Source organism: Fundulus heteroclitus, chromosome 9, assembly GCF_011125445.2.
Source record: "Fundulus heteroclitus isolate FHET01 chromosome 9, MU-UCD_Fhet_4.1, whole genome shotgun sequence".
Taxonomy (NCBI): Eukaryota; Metazoa; Chordata; class Actinopteri; order Cyprinodontiformes; family Fundulidae; genus Fundulus; species Fundulus heteroclitus.
The window spans coordinates 15207923-15233786 of NC_046369.1; the positions used below are offsets into that span (position 1 = coordinate 15207923).

Genomic DNA, 25864 nt, shown 5'->3' on the forward strand with positions numbered 1-25864 from the left:
TGATTTCTATATGAAATGAAAATTTACTCTCAATTTTTTTTTCCTTTTTCTCCTTACCCTAGGTAAGACACTTCTGGTGTTGTCTCTTGTCCAGGAGTGACTTAACCCAAAGAATCTGACAGAAGCTCATCTGTAGGAAAAGCTCCCCACAGTACTGGTGTGTGTTTGGATGTCTGCCGCTATAAAGACTCCAATGACATTTGGGGCAGGTTCAATGCTACAGGTAGCTATGTTTCAAGTTTAGCCTTTTTTCTCTCTGTATGATGTTTGTGCTCAATGTTATTGTGGATGAGTATTTAAGTAATTAATAACTATTGACATCATCGCTGTTGAAAGATGACGACACAAACATTTGGCTTGGTCCATCGTTCTTGCTCCATCGTCTTGTCACATTTGTACGTAAGTGAAAAACCATTGCGATCCTAAACAGTCATCTTCTCTTTGCTTAATTTTGGTGCTGCTTTTTAAAGTTGAGCAGCAGAATGCAGAGTTACACAATTTCATTTTGCAAAAAAAAAAAAAAAAAAAAAAGAGGTGCATGTGTTCGGATTTAGGAAACTACATTGTGCTAGACTGCATTCAATATTTTTGGTATGGATACATGCACTATTATTCTGTTAATGCATAATTTGTTGAAATTTTCAGTAATTCATTAAAATATTTCCTTTGGTAAACCCAATATGATTGAATATTTCCTGGTTGTTATTTAGACAGCAACAAATAAGCAAACATGATTCCGACATTCTGGTCAGTTAATGTGATTTGAAATAATTAAAAATAAAAGAAAACAAGACTTTGAAAGACTATGTCAATGTGAAGATAGATTTGATTCAAACATAAAGAAATTCACAGAAGCTAGCACCTGAACTGATGATAACTGCTAAGAAATTTTTTCTGCACATGGAATTATTCAGACTAGGGTTAAAACTTTCCTTCTTGACCAAGCTTTTAGTTATAGTGGTTTAGGTTACCCTGAGCTATCTCTTTAGTTATGCTGCTATAGGCTTAGGCTTCTGGAGGACATCTGGGTCTATTTCTATCACTCTGCTGAGTTCTACTGTTCTCCAATTTCTATTGTTAGTTGTTATTTCAACTTTTAATTCTCTGTCATTTTTTCTTCATAGTAGGTACACTTGGTCTGGTGTTCTGTTAGCTGTGACATCATCCTGGTGAGGCAGATCATCTGCCATTACCCTATAATATAGAAAGGATTCCTAGATCAATGTGTGTTTCTGTGCTTTTTTTGTCTCTCTTTTTGTGTCTCTGTTCTGTCTTCTCTAACCCCCAGTCGATCGAGGCAGATGACCGTTCACACTGAGCCTGGTTCTGCTGGAGGTTTTCCTCTCTGTTAAAAGGGAGTTTTCCTCTCCACTGTCGCTTCATGCATGCTCAATATGAGGGATTGCTGCAAAGCCATGGACAATGCAGACGACTGTCCACTGTGGTTCTGCACTCTTTCATGAGTGAATGCTGCTTGTCAAGACTTGATGCAATCTGCTGGGTTTCCTTAGATAAGAAACTTTTTGACCAATCTGTATGATTTCGTTTGACTTAGCAAAGTGTCTTGAGGTGCTATATTAATAAAATTGAGTTGAATTGAACACTTAAGATAAACAAAAGCCCAGTCAGAAAGGTAGATTTCCAAAATCTAATAGCTGTGCAAACAGATGTATTCTAACTGCAGTGTTTTACAGTGGCTTTCAAAGTTTAAAAAGCAAAACATCCAGACCTGACACTGTAGCTTTACTTTTGCTACTGTTGCTGGAGTAGAAAGGACAAACGAGCAAATAAATGGTTGGAGCAGGTTTGCTGTTGCATCCCTTGAGGTGGAGTAGAGAGCAGATCTCAGTCTGGGGTCAACGCTACTGCTGAGAGCACACTTGGCCGCACAAACGCAATCACCAAAGAATGGAGAGAAAGTTATAAAACAATAGAAATTGGACTGTGGTCCATAATGGAAGACAGTGTCCATCCCAAGGTGATATCATAGTTAGAAGAGATTATATAGTCCTTTCAGTGTTTTCTTGGTCTGCCCCGGGGTCTCCGCCCACTGGGATGTGCCTGGAAAATAGTGTTCAGGTGCATAGGAGGCTAAATGATTAAATACCCAAACCTCATAGACTCCATTAAGTGTAGGTGAGCAACTGTTTTATCTTGAGCTTCTTTTCATAGAGATGGAGCTCCTTTACCCTACATCTAAGGTTGAGTCCAGCGACACTAAGGAGGAAGTTAGATTAAACCACTTGTATCACAGGTCTCATTCTTTCTCTCATCATCAATATCTCATGACCACATGTCAGACACAATGATAAATGTAGAGCCTTTCTTTTTGGCTTTGCTCTTTCTTCGCCATACCAGACTGGAGCAGTACCATGGCTTACTGAGAATGAAGCATCTGTCCCGTCATCTCTTGTGTCATCAAACAATAACTTGTTCAGAACACACCAAGAAGTTGAGGCTTGACTATCAGACACTGGCCAGAGGGCCTTACCCCCCCACCAAGGACAAACAAGGTGCTTCAGTCTCCCCAGTCCAGGCAATTGTGTGCCTTTTTTGATATTTGATTTGTCATCTTATCAAGACTGTGGACTTTGTGCATAATTCTAAGTTCTAAGCCTTGTGTAGAGTACAGATGCTTACATGTCTGGGTTTCCAAAAACAGTAGAGATACATATTTTGTGTGTCTTCACTGCATCTTTTTTTTTTCAATTGTAAAAGTAACAATTTTAGATATTATGTGTTATCCTTGGGGTTCTGGCGTTACAGAGCATGTAACTGGTAAACATATATCATTTACAAGCAAAGGAAAAAAGGACACCAAAAAAGAAGAATATCTTGTATTGCCAAAAGGTACAAATGAAAATGTGGTGTCTGGCAGTGCAGCATTAAGAATCGAGTTCTTAATGCCAAAGAGAGCCAAACAGATTTACTTTCACAAGTGGAGCATTACTACTTTTGCCATTGTGCTCTGCTTGATTTATATATGTAAGTAGCTTTATTAGATTTTATTCTGGGCCTATTTAAAGTTCAGTGGACACAAAAAGGATTCAAAGGTCTAAATGCAATAAAGACACTGAGGATAATTTGTTTGTACAATTGACATAAGGTAACTATGACTCTCATTTTTGGGACTTTGGTTTTGGTTCAGCTTTATTTTGGTATTTAATACATATCTGCATTGTGGTGTCTTTTTTGCTCTGTGCTGCCATTTGTTCCATTTTCTCAGTTCAACTTCAGTTATTGCCTTCCCTCACAGCTGTGCCCTGTTTCTAATCAAGCACTTGTTCGGTGATCAACTCTGAAGCTTAAACTTTTTTCAGGCCTAGTTCACATGAAGACGAACACAATGACTTGTCGTAAACGACTAAGCAAAAGTGTGTGTCCACAGAAATGTGCAAAAAAACACCGGACATGTGTAAACAACTCAAATGTAGTAAACACAGCAACATGGGATAAGACGCAATCATTTACGAATGTTCCACATGACCTTAATGTGGGTTGGCAGGGGAAACGCCATGTAGAGCAGGCCGTTTGTTACGACTGTTACAGATTCTTCCTTTCAAAGCCAATATTTGCCTTAGCATGGACGAAAAACCGAACAGTGGCATCTTGGTTGTTATTTATGAAAGTGAGACGCACGAAGGTTACAGCGACATGGAGCTATGATGTCATCATTCAAGAAAAGACACATAGAAACACGAAACCGGTGTTTTGAAAATTTTTCATTCTTTCTTTTTAAAAAATAAAAAAATAAAAATCTTTTATGGCATCGAGGGCTGCCGTCCTGCAACTTGAGTCAAATAATCAGATCATTAGCAGGGATCTGGGGAACTTGACTGCATACTGAGGAGGTAATTCAGCAATTTGATTCATGTGTGTTGGATCAGGAACACATAAAAGTTCCAGGACATCGGACCTTTAGGACCAGAATTGAGGACCGCTGGTTTATGGTCTCCCGAAACGCATGATCTGTGCAGATGCAAAATCTAAATGACAAAATACCTTTGTTGAAACACCAGTCTCTGTGGGGACGGGCCTTCAGATGGTCAGATCATCATGTTATTCAGACCATTATGTTTCCTTTGTGTTCCTCTATGGGAAAACAAACTGTAAAAAAAGAAACAAATACATGCCATCTCTTATTAGATCAAAAGTTTATTCTTGGTTAATTGATTGACTCTGTTTCTGTATACTTTGAAATTGAAAAACATTTTTCTTCCATAAATAGTTGTAGCTTTTCTAACCACACATTTCATACATTTCCAACACACACCATGAAACAAAATTGCATTTCTCTTGTCCAGAGAATATTGAACTCTTCCATCTGGTGTGAGGAGATCAAACAGCCCTTTAGAAAGGAGCAGCACCTGTCATCTCTCTTGACTTCAAAGCACCAGGAAAACTTACATAAGAATCAGTTTCACTCTTTTTCAGCAATGTATCTTCTTAAGCAGGTGCTCAATTTCCCTGGTAACCAGCAACTAAACATGAGAATTAGTGGTGGAGGTCTACACTACTTTGATCTCTACATCAGTGTTAAATCTGATATTGCCATCACAGAGCTATTCCTTTGTAGATGGAAGGATCTTAGCGGTCACCCCACTAGAGCGTCAAACTGGATTCAGAGATATTATTTTGTCAATCATCCAAAGCAAAAATACAGTGTGCTCTGCCGCCAATCCTCCATAACTTGGTAGATCACGTTCTGTGGATTCTCTCTCGGTCAGCTTTGTCATTTTGGTCAATTAGCTGCCTTCCCAGCAGTTGGTCACACAGCCTCTCGAAAATGCCAAATGAATTATTAGTTTCTAACCATTATTGAAGATAATCAAACATTGTTGCTTATCTCCATCAAAAATTGAGAAATTCCTTCTATCATTAAGCATGGAGGCAAAAATAAAAGCAGCAGAGGCAAAACATACGGGAAGAATAGTGAGAAGCAGAAAGTGGTGAATTCCAAATGACGGATTTTTCTAAAAGTCGGGATACGTTTTACTCTGGAATTTAGGCATCAAGCTTTTCTTTCCCTACTTGATGTCTTCTGGCAGTGAGTTGACTTCTCATATCCCTTTGGATGAAAAAGGGAAAATCTTTTTTTTAAAGTTTTAAAACTCTCCTTTAGGAGTGACTTATTCTCTGATGGTCCAATCCTTTTCTTACCCCCCCCCCCCTCTTCTTCTGTCCAAACCTCTTCTCGTGGATCTAAATCAGGAAGCACTTAACTGTTTCCAGTAGACATCAGCGTGACACAAGTGCAAGATGACCTGGATCAGCACCTTGTGGCATACCACTGTCACCAAATCCACTGCCAGGTCAGGCGTCACAGATGTCACAGGACATTTTAATGGAAAAAGATAAATCATTCATGGAGAGACATTCCTGGAGCACTGAAAGGTCTTGTGTGAAAATGTGATTGTGCTTAGACGGTACAAAACTGTGTTAAACTTTAAGAGAAAGTAGATCGAAGGTGGCATTCTGACATTTAGCTTGTTTTAAAATAAGTGACTCATGCAGTCCATTTAATCCTTAAACAGAAGGCAATGCTATAGTTAGTGATGAAGCGACAATATTTGAATTAAAGGTCACTAGGGCTAAATAGAAATGGTCAAAATTCAATGTCATGGGAAGTATGACAAAGAAAATGTTGCATCTCCATTCCAGCTGATCTGATGTATATTCAGATAACATAATACTGGTAAAAAATAAAAAATAAAAAATAAATAAATAAATAAATAAAATGTATTGGCCGCTGTCAAGCGTGGGTCCCTTAAGCTAAAATTGGAGGTGCCTGCTGATTATCTGCTGTCTGACCCAAATTGTTAAAGTCAGCGCCCTGTACTGTTTAGGTGCCTGTTTGGCATCTTCACACTTGTTCTCATTCATAATGAATACAGACAGGGCTGCAATATTAATAAGCCTCGCTGCCTAGGGCACAAGGCTAATTTAAGGGTTCGGATGAAGAGGACAACAGAGATGACCTTTGTGGGTGAGTGCAAGTTGTTATGTTTGCATTTAATAATTTATGCAAATCATCCAAGGTTTAAATCATCACCTTTTTGGTACTTGTTAATGGCTTTGCAAAAAAAGTATCCAGAATCAATTCTGCTGAATCATCCACAGCTACTGGCTTTCTCATCTCAAAGCTTAGGGAAAAAAAACAGCCAATTGAAAGACATCTTGTATCTTTCATTTAGAAATTCAGGGTAATATTTCCGTACTTAAAGATTTTGTTAATGAAAACACAGCTTTTTTGTTCCCATGGTAACATAATGCAACGTTGAAAAATGTTTCCAGACCAAGCAAAGGCCATCTTACAATATACAGACAAATTACAGATAAAATGTTAGGTCTCCTTGTCTAAAAAGGCTTTTGTGGCGGCCAATTCAGAGTGACACAACTCTGTCAAATTATCAGGAATGCAATGCAACCCTTGACTTGAGAGAGTTGATCTGAAACATGTTGTTTCTTCCACACAGCCATATGTGGTCCATTACTGATAAATCCCACTGTTAAAGGGGGCTTTCGGAATAGAACGTGTTTATGCAAGTGTGGAGAGGAGAGTTGGTTCTGTCTTATTTGACAGTTATGGAAAGCAACATGTGAGATAAATACTGCATATGAGATAAAAGGCACTGCATAGAAAGACCTGAAAATAAACCTTAATGGTAAAAAAAGGTACATAATTTATTTATATACCAGCCAATGAAATAATTTTGTCTTATGTGTTGTTAAAAAAGTTAAAAAAGATTATTATCTATTATCTAAACATCTTGGTACAATGTTATACTTCCACCAGCAAAATCAAGGATATTAAAGTACGGTTACAGACTTAAGCGCTTGTACAGTGTATCAAACAACCTGAAATCTTCAGAAAAATAAGAGTAATGTGGCATTAAGGTGTAAAAAAAAAAGATGTTAAAGAAAACATGTAGGCTAGAAATGTTCATTTTGCATCCCACCAAGCCTGTGTATGGTGTTTATGCACATTATCCCAAACTAAACACCCTTCTCATACAGAAAAGGGTGTTTAGTTTGGGAACATCAAGATCTCATTTTTGCTTTTTGCTAGAGATAGGAAAAGGTTAGACTGGTCTCTTCAGTCTCTGCTTCATTTGGAAGTGTGTCTTGCTCCTGATGATGAATCGAAGTGTTTTATATGCCCGAGGAGATACCAAAACAGCATCGAATGCTTGTTTTTTCTTATCTTGCCCATATATGCTGAAGTTTTACTGCATCTGTTAAGGGCAATTGCATTTTCTTAGAGGGGTTTGTCTTGCGCTGAGGCAGTGGTGACCAAACATTTTGTCAAGTAAAAAAGTAGGTATTTGTAGGAAAAGGATGTGTAAATGGTGGGAGTGTTGGCCGAAGGTTGGCAGTTCGAAACTCAGTCTGTCACTCTGGGCCAACAGACTGCTCCCTGTGCGCCACTCAGTGTCGGCAGCACACTTTTCCCTAAGGAATGGGTTAAATGCAGAGATAAATTTCCCCTCTGTGGGACTATAAAGGGAAATATATATATTTATTTTAGTTAAATAATTGTAGTTCCAAAATGTAAAAAGTGTTTTGCATCTTTTCCTTAAATAAAATTCAGGCATCCAGGCTGCAAATTCTTTTGAGCTTAATTGAAAACAATATAAATATATTGTATATTCTCAGCAACAAGAACAGAATTCAACAGGAGCAAAATTTGGGCCACCATTTCTTTGAAAACACTTTCTGTATTTAGCCCAGTCTAATAAGTTAATTAAAGGTAGAGCTGGGTGCCAAAATGTCTGCTTTTAATTGAAAGAATCCAGAGAGATGTGGTCCAATTTGCGATGAAATAAAAAAAAATATATATATTTCAAACTACTTGTTTATTAAAAGACAAGTTCTTTCTGTTGTATATAACAATTTTGATTGTTAGAAGATGTATTGTTGTTGGTTATGATTAAAAAAATACAAAGTCCCTCTGCATGAACCGTCTGTTCTGGGGGGGGCACGTTTGTTTTCTGAGGCCCCATAAATATAGTCCAGGGGCCTTAAATGGCCCCCGGTCTGCACTTTGGGCACCCCTGCTCTAAGATTACTGTACATTAGCCAGGACAAAGATATACCATACTTATCTTTGACAAGTGGTGGGCCTACATTACTTACAGGTCAAAAGTTTTGGTGAGTTCACTCTCAGCATAGTGCTTTTACAGCACATGCTGTGTTCTATCACATGTATCTCAATGTAATTTACAAGCTGACGGTTAAAGCTTGAACAGAAATTCCTGCGTTTTTTTTTCTTTTCTTGCATAATGTATGCACTGATGTCTGACTCTCCTCAGCCATCACATCTTCTAAGATGTTATCTTATTGCTACATGCAATCACAACAAAGGATACACTTTATTTGATGGTAACCATATGCTAGAATTCAGCTGTTCAGAATATTTGATCCCAAGAGGAAAACACTTGCTGAGAAAGCAAAGAACGGTTTTGTGAATCAGGCTGGTGAAGCAGAACCTTCACACATGTTACTCAGACTCATACAAGTAATAAAAAGGACAACGTCATTTACAGCAATGTTAGACTTGTTTTTATTGTCATTCAAATTTGCATCACTAAATACATATTTGGATAAGATTTTGTTACAGTGGCTCAGGAACAGTGCAGAAACAAACAACATCATCGTTTTGTGCATAATTTTTTTGCAAATATGAAATCCAAGGTTACATTCTTAGATGCTCTAAATTCTCTCACTTTATCAAACATGAGCGTGCTTCTTCATTCGCTGAACATGGTCAATCTCAAGGTTATTTGTCAAGTTCTATATATTACACACCTATCATATCGGTTTCCCCAGCAAGTATGAGCTTGAGCAGAGTAGGTACTTTTTCCTCCCATTTGTCCTTCCCTCGAATCTTGATTCAATTCAGACTAGCAAAGTTATCAGCCATGTGAGGGATAAGTATTGGTTCCAGAGATTAGCCTGTGAACAGAGCTCTGATGTCATGGCCTTTTTATTCAGCGAGCTCCTTTTGTTGGACAAAGGATTACAAGGGACTTTACCAGGCTGCTACAAACACCTAGTCATGGTCATTACAGAAATGCACCCCATGTGTTCTTAGTTTTAAAGGGAAAGTATTTGTTCATATGTGATGCAGATTTCATATTTTTGAGCAATGGAGGGCATCCAAGAATATTCATACTCTGACCTGCTGAAACCTCCACACCGGCTTTATGAAATGATCTTTCAGGGTTGAAGCTGGCTGAGCAACAATATGGAAGCATCACTCAGTCTAAATACCATGTTTATCCCACAGTTTATATTACTTTTCATACCCTGGAGAGATTCCTTAAGCGTACCTCACCCTGATCTACAATCCTTTAGTATTTGTCATGCTTTCTACAAGAAAATTAACCACTGTTCAGCATGTTGGACTCTATGAGAATTGTCCAGTTGACCAATTTTTGTATCAGAACAACCCAAACTCTGTTCAAACGATCAATTTGTTCAGATATGTTGTGGTCTTTTTCAAAGTTCCTGCTGGAGTTTGACATCTGCAAGCAATTTTTTCATATGACCTTGAAAGATCTAGCGCCCAGAAGTTGCAAACTACACAAGCCTTCTCCGCTACAATCTATTACAATTCTGTAAAATTGTTAAAAAAAAAACCAAACACAATAAACATATTGTACATCAAAAGTCAAGATGTGCTCTGAAACATTACAGAGTCAAAAAAAAGCTGTGTATCAACTGTTATTTTCTGGGTTACTTTTGAACTATTTTCAGACATATTTAACACATTTCTATAGGTAATATTTAAAGTTTGTATGTATTAAGGGTTGGGATATTAATAGTAAATGGTAAATAATAATTCATGTAACTCAGAGAGATTTGTTTCTAGGTTTGCAAACTAGCAAGTGGCTAAAAGGCCACTTTAATAGATGGTTGATTTAATTTATAACTAAATCATTGAAAATACGCTGTCCAACATCTAAATCCAAGGGCCTACATATCATGAAAATAAGTCAAGCTTTTCTACACTACTTAGTGGTAGTAGAGTAATATGTCACAAACCCCAGAGCTTCACTTAAAGCAACATCGCTTGCAAGCTTGTGTGAATGTTTGCACAGCTCATGTAGAGAGGACTCCAGACAGCAAAAAGCATTGGAAGCCCTGTTCAGGGCCTTTGACGCATTTGAGGAGTTAATGATAGTTAGCTGTAATCTACATTTTAAAATGTAGGTGTTTTTTAAACTACTTATGATAATTGCTTATTATTATGCTAATTAAAGCTATTCTCATGTGACTCCTTAACTGTTCAGGAGAAAATCAGCCAGTTCAGCACCCATGATAAAATATTTCTTGACTAATAAGACTTTTCAGTTGATCGAATAATTCCTCAATGTTGACAATCTGGTCCGTCAGTGTAAACCATAGTTATTCATACCCCGGTCAGATTTTTATCCAAATAAAAAAAGGAGATGACAGTCTTTGTCATCAAAAGTTTGAAAAATAAAACCCAACAACAACAAAACTTTATTTACATTTGATGAAAAACAGCATATCTTCATTATGTTCAATTGCAAAATCTTTTTTTTTTTTGGCATTAAAGCTATTAAGCCCTGCTTATAATTTCTGACCAGCATATGGATATTTCTTTCTGGCATTTTGAGTTTTTTTTAGTAATGAGCTCCAAAACCTCCATGCCATCACTCCAGTCTTTAACTCCATCCACTGATTATCTTTTCAAGTTGGGACTCTTGCTGGGTGTCTCCAAACTGTTAATATTACTTTAAGTCAGATTAAAACTTGTTGGTTAAAATGAAAAGATTATTTTTAATATAAAGCTGACATGGGTATGAATAATTTTGCACTAAACTCTATGTGTCACTGAACCTTTTTTCCAATAGATATCATGTATTTTGGGTTTGGTAGAAACTAATTAAACATTTATTCTTTTGGCTGTCTCCAAACCTGAACATCATGTTTGTTGCGGAAGGCACTTTGCCCTTCCACCACATGATTGGTATCAAAAAGTAACACATTAAAGTATAAGATTTACTGCCAAAGTTAAAAGCTAAATACTAAGGCTACAGCAGTGTAGTTGAAAACAACAAATATTTAATTGACTTGTTTCCTCTACATAATCTTATGTACTAAGTTTATTTTCTGGTTTCACAAAGTTAAAGTCTTACATATAACTCTTTTAAGTGAGCTTTTTATGTTATCCTGCTAAAGATGGTTTATCTGACGTGTGACTCTAAAAATACTGTCCAAAAGTATGAAGTAAAGACCAGACAACACCTAATAATGACTTTGTACTAGGTATAGTTCAAATGCTGAAGACACAAAATGGACACTGTAATTTACTGAGATTTACTGCATTTTACCATGATTTTCCAAGCTGTATGCACTCTGTGCATGCAGGATGACAAATAAAGTTGTCTAAGTCTCTAAGTCTAAGTCATGAAATAACGAGCGATAACCTGTCCAAGGTTCATCACGCCTCTTGCACAGACAGACTGTGGATAGAGACTCCACCCTTGTTCTCATTTTATCTGAAAAGGGATCTCTGAGAGAAATTCTGTGCTTGCTGTTTCTGTCAACAGAAATTTGTATCCCGATGCTGATGCTTTGTCTTTGGTTTCAAGCTATTCATTATGTCTTTTTAAGTTGCCACCCACTCACTTCAAACACTAGACAGTCAAGTTAAGGCAGTGTAGATGGCTCTGATGATATCTTAAACTATTTGCATATCAAATAAACAAGGCATGTATGGTCTCCAGTGCTTGTTCTCTGTCTCACTCAGCAGAGTAGCTAAGGAGGATCTTAAGAGTGCATCTAAGTGAAACACATAATGAAAAAAAGAAAAAGCAAAGTTCTGCAACTGCACCTGTGTTCCCATCATTAGTTTTATACCATTGCTATATAGGTTCATTTAGTTTATCGGCATTGCAGCTGAGCTCCAGTAAACGTGTGAGTAAAACAATAACCCTTTCAAACAGAGCTTCATTTTCCCAAATTACAACATGTTTTAGAGTGTTTGTATTCTACAACAGCTCCATATCATATGTTTATCCAAATACTTTCAAAACGTTTTTTTTAATGCTGTGCTAAAGGACAAAAAAATAAAATAAAAATAACGCTGCTTTATTAGGCATGAAGGCCCAATTAATGTCCAGCTATACAAGTTCATATTTAAATCATATCTCTCCAGTTCATTCCAGCTTCATTCAACTGTTTAGCCAGGCTCAAGTTTCAATATCCAAAATGGCTGCAAAAATATTTAAAACCACATCAAAGAAGAATTTAAAGATCTTGTTATTCATTGAAGATTGATGAACATCTTAAACAATCTTTTTAGGACATTCTACTGCAAGAATGACTGAGATCTCCAATGAACACATATGTTATGGTAAGCACATCCCAATAAAGCTTCTTGACATTTAACACATTTGTCTGAAGATCTGAAATAAACCATCCACGGATTCTCCTGAGCTCATTGAAAGTAAAGCTGTGATCCAGTGCTTCTCGTACAGCAGATCGATTACAGTTAAAGAGTTCATTATCCAAGACAAATCCATACACGTCCGTGCCACGTCATCAGCCATTCCTCTCATCCGCTTTTTGCTCTGCCTTTTAATTGGCCTTGAGTCATAAGTCATCTCAGCTGCACTTGTTCTTTTAGCCACTCTGTCATTCCAGTCTAATGACACAAAGGCTAATTTTACACCCACCAGTCGTTCCATTTAATTACCGACTGTCCAGACTCCTCTACCTCAATCAATAACAACTGTACCAAGATAGGGAGAAGCTTTGGGAAAAATGTCCATGGGGCACATGATTTAGGAGGAGAATGACAGCCCTTCCTGTCATTGCATAAGCTGGTTAAACAGGAAAAGATAGCAGGTAGCTAATTGGTCATCACAGTTTGTGCTTTAGTATACTCTATTTGGCATACATGTTGTCAAAACTCACAGTATGCCAATTATTCCCTGTATGACATTGATACTATTTGACAAAGTAGAATTACCGTAACTTATTTAAAGTCTGCCCAAGGAGTGATTTTATTTTACCTATTATATAAGCAATTAAACTTTCATCCAGATTATTGTGAATCAAAAGAGTCAACCATTTGCTATTTCACTTTTGTTTTCTATTGAAACGGTCACCTTTTTCAGAACTACATTTTACACACCATTGTTTTGGAGAGGAATTTTCCTGTCCCCAACCCAAAACACTGACTATCCATTTTAAAAGGCAATATAAAGTTGCAGTAGCCATGTGTGTTTGTAGTAAGTCTTAACCTTGAATGAAAAAAATAAAAGCTAGCCCTTTATTATGCTGATCTTATTTCATCCAGATTTCTGATAAACCTTTGCAGTAACGCGAGAGCATTGATGCAGAAAAACTGAGCCTAAGAGTGGAGCTTCTGGCCCTCACGTACAGTATGTTTATAACATGAATCACGACTACAAGAAAGAACAGGATTCAAGATTCAAGTGACTGAAATTAGCTTATTCTGTAGGGGTGCTAGAATCAGTTTTAAAGACAGGAGGCGGAGCTCTGTCATTAAGGGGAAGCCTGAAGTAGAACCGCTGCTCCTCTGCATAAAAATGAGTCCACTGAGAAATTAAGTAAGTACAACTTTATTCATACAGCACCTCTCAAGATAAAGATCAGAAAATGCTTTACAACAGAAGATAAAAAACACACAATTAAACAAAAGTAGATTTTAAAAAAAAGTTTTTTATCTGCCTTTTAAAAAAAAACACTGATTCTGCTGATTTCTAGAGTCTGAGGAAGGGAGTTCCAGAGTCTTGTAGCCACAGAAGAGAAAGCTCTGTCTTTTTTAGTTTTTTTATTTTGTACAAAAGGCAATCAGCCCTAATTGGGGGAGGTTGGGGGTGGGGGTAGCGATGTGAAGTTCAGAGATGTACACTGGTGTCTGTCCATGCAGAGCTCTCCGAGTCAAAACTAAGATCTTGAAATGCACTCTATAAGAAACTGGGAGCCAGTGAAGCTGCATAAGCAGTGGAGTCACATGACAGAACTTTGAAGATCCTGTCAGGAGCCCAGCTGCAGCATTTTGTACAGACTGCAATGGGTCTTAGGAGGTTTTGGTAAGACATGTGTAAAGTCCATTGCACATGATGAAACAAAAGCATGAATCCAAAATTGTCCTTCTCAGGACGAGAGACAAGTTGGTTTGGGCATCGGTTCAGGTGCCTTCTGAAAGACTCCCTTAGGCGATTTTCTTGCCGTGTCCCACTTTGAAGACTCTGAAGGGTGGAGCAAAGTGGATAAATCGATGAGTCCTTCTTGGGCCAAATCCCATAAATGCATTGCACCACCAGCAGCACTAAATGAATAGGTGAGTGTAGAAACTGTTTGTACAGATTGAACGTAGACCTCAAAACCTCATCTATTTATTTACTTCATCAAAAATGAGCATACTTTGAAAAGTGCTCCACATTTTTCAGAGCAGCAGAGCTCCGCTGACAGGCGGTGGTGGCTGCAGGCTCAGCGGGCGGGTGGAGTTTGTTTTCCCCACTAACCGTAGCCTGATCTCAACAAGTCAATCTGTCATTTTCCACTACCCTTTATCATTTTCCACTACCCTTTATTTGTTTATACTGGCTAAAAAATTAGATATAAAGCATTTTAGTATATGTGGTAGATAACTGCAAGTACCAGAATATAAAATATATTTTTATCTGGAAATTCATGACATTTTAAGTTAATTAAACCTTAAACAAACAGCTGTTCCACTCTTCCTTGTACATAAAAAGTACTCATATCCATGTTGGTTTTTTATACAAACCTAATATATTGAAGTCTTTATTGTTTTTAAATTTTTCATTGTTTTAGGCAGCCAGCTCTGCAGTATACAAGAGACCACATTTCCAGGTTTGGATGCAGTTTCCCAAAAACTCCCAGTGGACCGCTTCCCCTGCATGTCCTGACATCGTACACCCCACTGTCTCCTTACTTTTCACAATATTAAATTATAATAATGATGCTTATTCTTATGATTACACCATGAATCAGTTCCCTGTACTTGTTGGCTGACATTTTGTCTGTTTTATTTAAATATTATTTTTTAATACAACATTTTGTTGCTCCCATAAACATCTGATGAGTTTAGGTGATGAGGATTATGAAAAATAAGTGTGTTAATCATTGTTTATTAGTTATTGTAAATTAATCATGCAGTTGTAAAGTAACAGTTCTGGAAAGATGCAGGTTGGTAAAATTAAATGTGAAACAGTTCTTTCAACCTATCCTGTTTATGGATCTAGTGCAAACTTTAGAAATAATGAAAGTAATTAATCAGCTGTATAACTCTAAAGCTCATCATCATCTAATATTAGTCAGTTGTGACAAAAAGCAAAAAGAAAATAGTCTTTGGGAGGATTAAAAATTAAAACTTTAGCTAATTCAAAAAAAAGGTTTCAACTTAATAAAACTTATTTATATTTAATATTGGCTAACAATTTCCCCATATTTCACTCTCTATCATAAATGTGAAAATTGTCATATTCCCAAGTAAAGCAGGACCATTTATTGACACCAGGATAGATCTTAGCTGAACGGTGACACCATCACGTACAATCTGTTCCATTTGCAGAGCTTGGAGCAAATACTATGTCCTTGTGTTTTTGGCAAGAACGTACTTGCAAAGCAAACAACAACGTACTTATGTACTTGGGTATTGAGAAACACCTCACTCTGTTGTTTATGTGGGTAGGTGAAGACCAATTGAAATGTGTCTTTGCCAACCCTTTAAAGGAACCCACCTCTACCTCCATCCCCATAAGAGACAAAGAACATAGAGAATGTAATCTCTAGAAGGTGTTTTGTTTATAAACCTAGCTCTCCCAAAAATGAAATAAAATCTGAAAAAATAGCAAGATTGTATGTTCAGCTGTTGCAGCCACATTGTAGATGATTCTAAAACCTTTGTTTTGATAGAAATGTTTTCAAAGTTTGATTTTTTAAACTTGTTCTTTTCTTGTATTAGAACAAATTTCTCTCCACATCAACAAAAATTTTAATTTCATTTTGAATTAAAATGTTATTTGTATAGCGCCAATTCATGATACATGTCATTCCAACACTGCAAAAAGAGAACTAGAAATAAGTAAAAATTTCTTGAAATGAATGTATTTGTCCTTGATTTGAGCAGGTAAATAAGATTATTTGCCAATGGAATTAGTATTTTTACCCCTAAAATAAGATAATTAGATATACACCACTTGAAATAACATAATGGAGATGAGTTGTTCCTATTTTAAGTTCAAAAATCTTATTACATTGGCAAATAATCTTTTTTACCTGCTCAAATTAAGGAAAAATTCTCTCATTTCAAGAAATTATTTCTTATTTAGAGTTCTATTTTTGCAGTGAAGGCACTTTCCAAAGTCAAATTCAATCAGGTTATACAGATTGGATCAGATTATACAGATTGGTCAAAAAGTTTCCTATCTAAGGAAACCCAGCAGGTTGTACTGAGTCTTGACAAGCAGCATTCACTCCTCTTGAAAGAGCGTAGAGCCACAGTGGACAGTCGTCTGCATTGTCCATGGCTTTGCAGCAATCCCTCATACTGAGCAAGCAGGAAGCGACAGTGGAGAGGAAAACTCCCCTTGCCTGACATTTAATATAGTTTTTCCCTATTTACTGCCTCCATAGGCTCCATTAGTCAGTTCATGAGAGAGTTATTTGGGTCAAATTATCTAGCCGTGCACGTGGGAGTGACGCACTGAACTCTCTTTTTCACTTGGCTACTTTGTTGAGGCTAGTTTGTTGGCGCATTAGCGAGAGAACATGGGCTAACTTCAATCTTTATAGCTTTCCTAACTCAGAAGACATTATGCCTCTAAACAAAAAACCTGTGCAGTTGCGGTGGCAAATACTTTTTTTCTCCTCCCAACACTGGTGTCATTTCAATTTGTCGAAAGAGGAGGCAAGCTCTTGCAAAAACTCTGGAACTTGTTCTATGCTCCTTTGAGCAAAGAATATGATGAGAAATCAAAATCAGTAAGATGTAGAAACAGAACATGGAAATTCAGAATATGTTATTAGGGATGCGATGATATGAAATATTTGGACAATGTCAATGTCCAATATTAGTATTGCTGCTATGGACGGTAACCAATAATTACAGGTGTTTTATTATCTTTATTTTGACACAATGAAAAAATGACCACACCATGGGCATTGCTTCTCTGCTTCGGTTAAAAACCCCACAATCCTGTGCTACATCACTGTCACTGTCCTCTCTACCTTCCTCCTGCCGAAACACATACACAAACAGCAAAACGATTTAAAAATAAACACTGGTTGTTATTGTGGGTACCGTTTCACTTATGGGACAAACACCAATATGTTAAAAACATGTCTTGTTGCTTCATGAGAGTTGACTTGCAAAATATGAATCTCCCAGTTTAGGCAAGTTTGTATAGAAACAGGTTGTGTATTTGAACCTGCGTGATGTAACCAATCAACTGATAATCAATTGTTTGAAGAACCCAAGGTACTTCAGACCTATTGGAAATGACAGGTTGGGTAAAAGAAGAAACTGATGGTGGAACTCAGTGGCTGTGACATTGCTAATGGAAAGTGAGAGGTAATTAGGGAGAAAAGACTGGTGCGTAAATCTCCATTCGGAGAACAGAGTGAGGAGCCGGCCTTCCCCACTGCCTCATTTATCATCATCTGCTTAGCAGGTGGTTTAGAGTCAGGACAAACAGAACAATCCCCCTCAATATTTTTTCTCCTTTTGGTCTCGTACATTCTTATCTTCTGTACTTCCCATTTGTTGCTACTTACCCAGTGTTCAAGAGTGTTTGTCCATCTCTCTTTCATTCTCAACGTTTAATCAACTTCTGTGTCCCATGTGGATTTTCTTTCATCTCTTCATCATGCTTTCTGTCTTAGTCTTTACCATCTGTCAAAGCCTTCCTTCAGCTTTTACTATAATTTTCCACTCAGTAGTTCTGGTGCTATTTACTTCTCTTCTTTTCACTTTCACATCAGCCGTTTGTGTTCCATCTTACCGCTACCATTTTGTCCTGTTCCATCTATTTATTCAATGTGCTTTGCCTTCATTGCTTTGGTGGTTTCCACTCTTCATTTCTGTTTGCAATTTCTGTCCTCTGTTTTCTATCTTTCCCTCCACCACCTCACTTTGACCCTGGATGTTTTTCATTTTTGCTCTTTCTACTCCAATTTGTCTTTTCATTCCTCACTGATGTTGTTCTGTACTGGCTGGATTGAAATTCTTGTCTACCCAGTTCCATTTTTTTTTGTTATTCCATTCTCCTGTATTTTTTACAAATTACATATAACTTAATTCATGACTTACTTTAGCAAGACCTATTTTATATTGGTTAATTAGTATCATGGGTAATACAGATGATATTACAAACATAAATACATTCAGGATGAGATCTTATAATTACTAGTTTATTCAGAGGTAGGCGACTTTAGAGGTGACTCTTTAAGTGGCGTAGTCACGTACTATAACAAACCTCCCCCACAAAAAAAAACATATAGTCCTCTTAAAATAAAACGATATACGCCAAGTGTTTGGCCTGATAGTGTTAACTTAGGCCTTTTTGAGCCTGAAAAGAATTTTGCAATGAGCGTGATCAACATACGTAAACATTGTTGTGCCATCTGCTGGCAGTACCGCAGGGAATTTAGAAACCAAGATGGCGACAATTGACGCAGCTACTGTAAGAGCCAGTAGACCGTCCTGCAATGTCTTGTAGTAAAGTGACAGCTCAGCGTGGTCAAAGACCCGGTCAACAATATTTTGCGCTTTTTCACACTTGATCTTGGGCTTTTCCTCTCTATTTTTTGCACCTCTGCTGGGCGTTGGTGGCTCGCTTGGCTCGATTCATTGCATGCGCATTATTATACTTCCAGTCTCGTGGATTTGTTATGATAAACTCTTTGTTCACTGACAAACAGAGAAAAACTAAATATAAAACACAGAAATAAAATATAATAAACCAACAGGTTGCAATAATTTAATCGGTAAACCATTGCATGCAACCAGTGAGCTACTGACATAGAAAATCACAAAGTCATAGTATTATTTTTTTAAAACTTGCATACTAACTTGGTGTCTTATTTTAGTTGCATAATTGTTTTTCTCAAAACAACCAATCTTTGGATATTTAATGATTGTGCATCAACAGAGATCATCACCTACTATTTGGTTAGTATATAACCAAATAGTAGGCTCTTTTCTTCATCACATGAAACACAGTTGTGTCTCTGGCAGGTCTGAAAACTGTTAATCTTGAACATATTACTCGGGTGCCGTTGATGTAATTTCTTCATTTTACTAGACCAATGGTTAACTTCAAGCATTTTTATTATTTTTAATAACAAGTGATTCTTAAACGTTTTAATTATGAGAAAGAAAAAGCCTTTTGAATTAATCCAAACTCTCAAAAATGCTATAGGGGTGAATACTTTTGCAGGCCACTGTATCTTAGGTTAATAATTTTTCTTTCCTAGACAGAGTCGGTAATTGAGCTACCGCTGCCATTAAATCCATGAGCTCAGATTTTTCTCTTGGAACAGTGTTTTGAGATTTGTGTCTGTTCGTTTTTCTTATCAATTCCTCAAAACTTCTGTTAACCTTAGCAGATGACTGCTCACACTAAATGTAGTTTGTTATTTTTGTTTGAAGGGAACTATTTCTTCCCACTGTCACCCAAAAGCTTTCTCTGTATGAAGCCTTGCTGGATATTTAAATACTCAAATTAATTCTGTGTCCCTTGTCACCTCTTGCTTGCTCCGGGGAGGGATTGCTGCAAAGTCAGTGATTTAATACAATTCAGTGTCTTTACATTATAAACTTTTGAACAATTAGCTTAATAAACTGAATAGGACTGTCTTTTTGTCATGTTTTGTAAGTTTCAAATGGGACCAAAATGCAGACAAGAACTAGGCATCAGCATTGGGAGGTTTATTTTGTAAGATAACAGAAAATGATAGTGATAATAATAATAGAAACTACGGATGGGCACAAGGTGATGCAAGAGCACAGGCAGCAAGATGGAAGGAACCAACAAAACCAGGGAGCTTATGTTTTGAGGTAAGGGTGGAGAATGACCAGGGGCCTCATTTATAAAGCTTGTGTACAGACAAAATTGACCCTGAAACTTGGATACATCATTTTCCAGAAAAAAAAAAAAAAAAAAGAACTTGATGAGAAAATGTGCTGTCCTCATGGCAACTTTGACCCATACATACGTTGATTTTGGAGACAGGGGAAATTGTCAATGTCAAAGTGGTGGATTGGAGCCACACTGCATGATGATTCCTTTTTGACATTCAATATCACTCCATATCAGACATTCAGTATCACTTTATATCAGACTTTAGTGGACAAATAGCCTCATAAAGGCCAATTTACTCTCTAGAGAGGTCACAGACAAGGTTGTGGAGAGGATCAAAGCAGGGTTAGGTGGTTATAAAACAGTGTCCAAAACTTTGGAATCCTCAAAAAGCACTGTTCAACTGAACATACGTCAGCTCTTCTGCAAACATTCTAGCTATTCCTAAGCTGGCAGGCTAGGCAAGGAGAGCAATGGCCAAGACACACATGGTAACTCTGGAGTAGCTGCAGAGATCCATTGCTTAGGGGAAATAATTGGTCAGCAGGAAAACTATTGGTTATGCAATAAATCTGGCATCCATGGAAGAGAAGGAGCATGTGTTTACATCACCTTGAACAGACCATCCCTACTGTGAAACATGGTGGTAGCAGCATCATGCTGTAGAGGTGCTTTTTTTTTCAGCAAGCACAGGAAATGCGGATTATAACTGTTCTTTCACTTCACAATTATGCATTACTTAATGCTGGTTTGTCACATCTTATTTGCATGATGTTTGCACTTCTTTTTTGCTATGTTTAAACATTCTTGGTTACCAATGGCCATGTTTGCTGGTATGTGAGACCCTTGAGCAGGCAGCAACTACATACAACTGAGAAATGTTTAAACGGTTAATTGACAACAGTGAAATCATGAATCTTTCTACCAGGTTCAGGGGAGCAGCGCAGATTGTCACTGAGGAGGAGAGGTAAGTAGTTAAAGTATTGCTGAGCGGTGTGGCTTGGTAATTATCCTTATTATATGTTTTCAGGGAGAAGATGGAGACGACGGCTGAGCATTGGAAGGTGGACAGGCAGGTGAGTGATGGTGGCGGGGAGAACGTGAGTCCAACTAGTGGATCCGAAAAAGTAACCAGATTATCAGTGAGATTAGCAGAAGGGATCTTGAGATGAGTAATTTTGTGAACTCTGGGGATGAGGAGGCAGAGGACTAGAACAGCCATTGGGTTGGTTTCTGAGTTTTGGAAGGAGGACAGTGAGAGGTGAGGAGCATGACAGTGTGTCTTAACTAGAAATAGAAAAGAAAATCTAAGGCAAGTTTATTTATGTAGCATTACTGATACACAGGGTAATCCGAAGGGCTTTGAAGGAAATCAAAGGATAGCAAGAGTAAAATTACCAAGCATAAACAAAAAAGCATTCAAACATTTTAAAGTTATCAAACTGCAATTTAATCAACAAAATGCTTTTTTATTGAAGGACATGCCTTGAATTTAAGATCTATACCATCTATTATAAGAAATGGTAAGTTTAAACAAGAAATAAAGGATTCTCCAGTTTGCAATTGAAATAAGAAAAGAAGTAATGTGATATCTGACCGCTAAAGTTTGGAAACTCAAACTTGATCATATTTTTATCCGTGGATACATGTTTGCTTTCAATTTTTGTCTTTATAATTTTTTTTGTCTTCATCATTCAAAGACTGTATAAGCATAAGATTAGCCTATCTTTCAAACATCATTAATTTTTAAATAAACACCTTTTTCATCCACATATGTAATTAACTAATCACTTCTTTTGTTGTACAACAGTGTGTCAAGAAGTTGGCATGGATAGATACAGAAACGAGGCAAATAACAAGAATAGCCTTCAATGGGTGACAGAGAAATATGAAGTCAGAAAAAAAAAGCAGAAGGAAACAAGAGAAGTACAAGGTTTGGGCAGAACTCCAGGGTTTGATGTGTAAACAGAACTAATTTGTGACAGAAAGTAATTTGTTTGCCTCCTGATTGGTGGCAGTTGCTTTCAAAACAGTTATATCCAAATCTCCTAATGCATCACAAAGTTCATCTCTTCCCCGTGTCCATTTTTCAATTATGCAACAACAAATTAGTCAATAATCCTATTAAAAATGTATTGATTCTTACTTTTTTCTCAAATTTGAAAAAGTGATTGTGCTATGATGACAGTAAATTATACTTACAAATATGCAGCAAATAAGAAAATTGTGTAACTTATATTCACAGCAGAGCCTAAAGGAGTATTTAAAAAATTTTTACAAAAATTTATATCCTGGTAAAAATACATGTGAAAATTAATTGTAGTGAATCAAATAAACTGTTTCATTTACGTTGAATTTTTTTTTTTTTTTTTTTTTTTTTTTTGCACCTACATACTTTTAAGTCTCCCATGTGGTTTAGTTTAATGTCACCCACACATACGGAGGGTTTCTCTTCAGCAAATTAGCTTCAGTCCCATTGTTGGCTAAAGCTGTCCCTCAAGGTTTTCCCTACCGTACCACAGTTAAGAACTGTACTCAGCATTGATTAAAGCCCCACTATAGGTGAAAGCATTTGACAGGTCACCGTGACGGCTGTCTCCTCATACACATAAGAGCTGCATGAGGAGTTAAAAATACTTAGATGGTTAAACCTCTCAGTTGACATTTCATACTGTGCACCTTTCAGACTGAGATACTGGAAAAGTGAATGGCCCTGTAATAACTGTCCACTAGACCACTAAAGCCAAAAGATAACTGAGCAGTCATAAACATTCTGAATAGAAACAACAACATACTACTTAACAACATAGAACTGATTGATGCCCTATGCAGTGAATGTCTTTTTCTTTGTTACATAGCATACTTGTGACGATGGTCTTAACATGCATGCATGTGTTTCAGGTTTCCTGAAAGTGTTTCACAGATTTTCTTCATGTTTTCTTATTTTGATACCTGTTGGGTAATGGTACACATGGATTTGGCTCATTGCATGTAGAAAAATAACCAACGCTTGCCAGAGCAGCCAGTTCTCGCTGTGGCATGTGTAAAGTGAAAGAAATCCCATTAACAAATCCTAATATGCACTGAATTCTGTTTTGACAATGGTATGGCAATTGCACCTCAGGTTACATACAGTTAATTCAAGTTGAATAATTAGTATGAAATGTTTTTTGATAGGGTGTTTGTAATGACATCACAGAAAGTACTCAGAAGCCAACCTGAGAAACAAATAAATGTAATCATGGAAACACATGCAGGAATACTAGAGAAAACAAATATACCCTCTATTAATGGAGGGTAGGGCAGAAAATGTCACCTGTAATCAATGGACTAGACACATATACCAGATGCCAAATACAAAATGTAGAAATTATTGGACTACATACATTTCATTTATAGATATGGAGAATTAGTTGATGTTGTCATTCAGGCACAGAACCATTCTGTTTGAGTAAGAAATGTGGGAGTGGTTGACACAATGCACAACATGGCTTTTTACTTTTTATACAGGAAATGTAGGAATTGTTCTGCTTTAATCACCTGTTTTGGAGAACTTTGAGCAGAAACTTTTCCTTTGAAAACATACAACTCTTCTGTAAGCTGTACTGCAGTTATTTAAAATCAACATGGACACAGATTTTCATTCTACAAATGTATCTGAATGAACTAAGACAAGTAAGCTCACATCTGTGAAGTTGTCCAAGCCCTGGCCAAGTGATGTACAGGAAAAACAACAAACCGCTCTATTCAGGAAATGTAACAGTAACAGAAAAAAAAAAAACGAGTGGAAATGGACATAATGTTACCACACCATGTCCATTTCCACATCATGTTAAGCCTCTCTTCCTGTTTGATGACAACAAGAGATTTTACTCATCACAGTTTGGTATTTTGTGCAGTAAATTATAAAACTGGCACAGTTTACAGCAGCTTAGAAACTAAAACCTGAGTTAAAAAATCATCAATTTGCTCTGAAGACTAACCTGTTGGGGTTGGCTTTCAGCCCCATATAAACATGTTAATTTGTTTCAATGTTATTGTTTTTCTGATGTCCTTGTACTGTATTGTAATTCATACTTCTACTTTTTATTTTAAGCATTTTATTGTTTTACATCAGTAATCTGTTCTTCACAGAACTTCATGGGTTATCATTAATGAATTAACTTTTATGTTGCGGTAGAGATAATAAAGTGGATGTCACCATACCACCCAAAGTAGATGCTTGGGACAAAAAAAACTACAAAGGAATGGTGGTTCAGGTCTTTAGTTCAAAACCTAGAGCTTCTTTTCAGTTGTCCACTGTGAAACCGCAGCATTCTCATTACTTCCTAGATTCCCTCCGAGCTACCGTACTCATCTGTATTACTCACACTCATCAGAGGAGGCGCTGACTCTACTTAGCTGGGTAACCCGCTGGCATCGACTGCCCCCTCATCAATCCTACTGGAAAAGCTTCTGACTTTGTAAAGAGCCTTGAGATGACATGTATTGTGAATTGGCGCAATATAAATAAACACTGGATATCCCTGATCTTCTTTTCTCTCTATCAATAAACTAATAAACCATTAATGTTTTTGTTTTATTTGCTAAATGACCTAAAATAATTTAGACACAGAGATCCTCATATTCAAGGGATAACCTAGTGTTGTGTAAAATTGTCAGCTTATTAAAGGTCTTTAGTCACGTAGTATAGATTACAAATTTCTGCGCACTGTTGGCTTATTGTATTTTATTTCTGTGTTTTACACTTTTTGTGTAAAACACAGAAATACCTAACCCTGAAGATCAGGTTGGTCTTCGACCACGCTGAGCCGTCACTGTAGAACGGTCTATTGGCTCTTTAAGTACCTGGGACAATTGTCGCTATCTTGTTAGTTCCATCTTGATAGTTACACGATACTGCTGGCAGATGGCACAACAATGTTTATGTCTGCTGATTGTGCCCGGTGGAAAGTTTTTTTTCCCCAAGCTCAAAACATACTATGTCAATCAGGACGAACGACCGCTTGACATATATTGTTTAATTTGAAGATGAATATAGATTTTTTGTGTTCTCGTTTTATGAACACAATATGTGACTAGGCCCCTTTGAACAATTGACGGTAAGGGTGAGCTTTAGGCAATCCAGCTTGTCACAAAGACCCTTTTTGATATCATTGCTTTCAATAAATCTATGAAGGGCATTAAGCATATTCCATTTTTCATCAGACCAAGTAAATTGCTTTGTAGCTCCAGCAAGGTGGTTCAGCAGCCTGTAGCTGAAAACCTAACCCTGATGGATCAACTGAATGATGATGTATCGCTCAGGTCCTCTGTCAGGGTTGCTGGATGTTTCTTCCAACATTTTTTTCCTCAGATATGACTTTCAGATATTGTCTATTCATACTTTATGTGTGTGTATATATATATATATATATATATATATATATATATATATATATATATATATATATATAGAGAGAGAGAGAGAGAGAGAGAGAGAGAGAGAGAGAGAGATAGATAGATAGATAGATAGATGGCACATTATACTGTTTTGATCAGATATAACAATTGGACAGACAGCAAGTTAAGAATGTAATAAAAAAATCTGTTGCTTTCATAGATCTTCACATAGCCTAAAGAACTCCCAATTCAGACTATTTTTAAAGAGTACAACAAAGTCTGTTTTTGGATCAAACCTTCAGGAAACAAGATTTTTTTTATTTGTGTAGGCTCCTTTGGTACATCTTAAATCTAAAATCTGCAGTGTG

The 25864-nt window shown here is 37.0% G+C and overlaps 1 long non-coding RNA gene across 1 annotated transcript; it reads left to right on the plus strand.

Annotated features, from left to right (window-relative positions):
* Window positions 1–67: 67 nt before the first annotated feature.
* Window positions 68–24705, plus strand: LOC118564149. The gene is made up of 3 exons (XR_004931673.1): window positions 68–223; window positions 21145–21190; window positions 24447–24705. It is a non-coding gene; the product is annotated as an uncharacterized LOC118564149 (long non-coding RNA).
* The last annotated feature ends 1159 nt before the right edge of the window (window positions 24706–25864 follow it).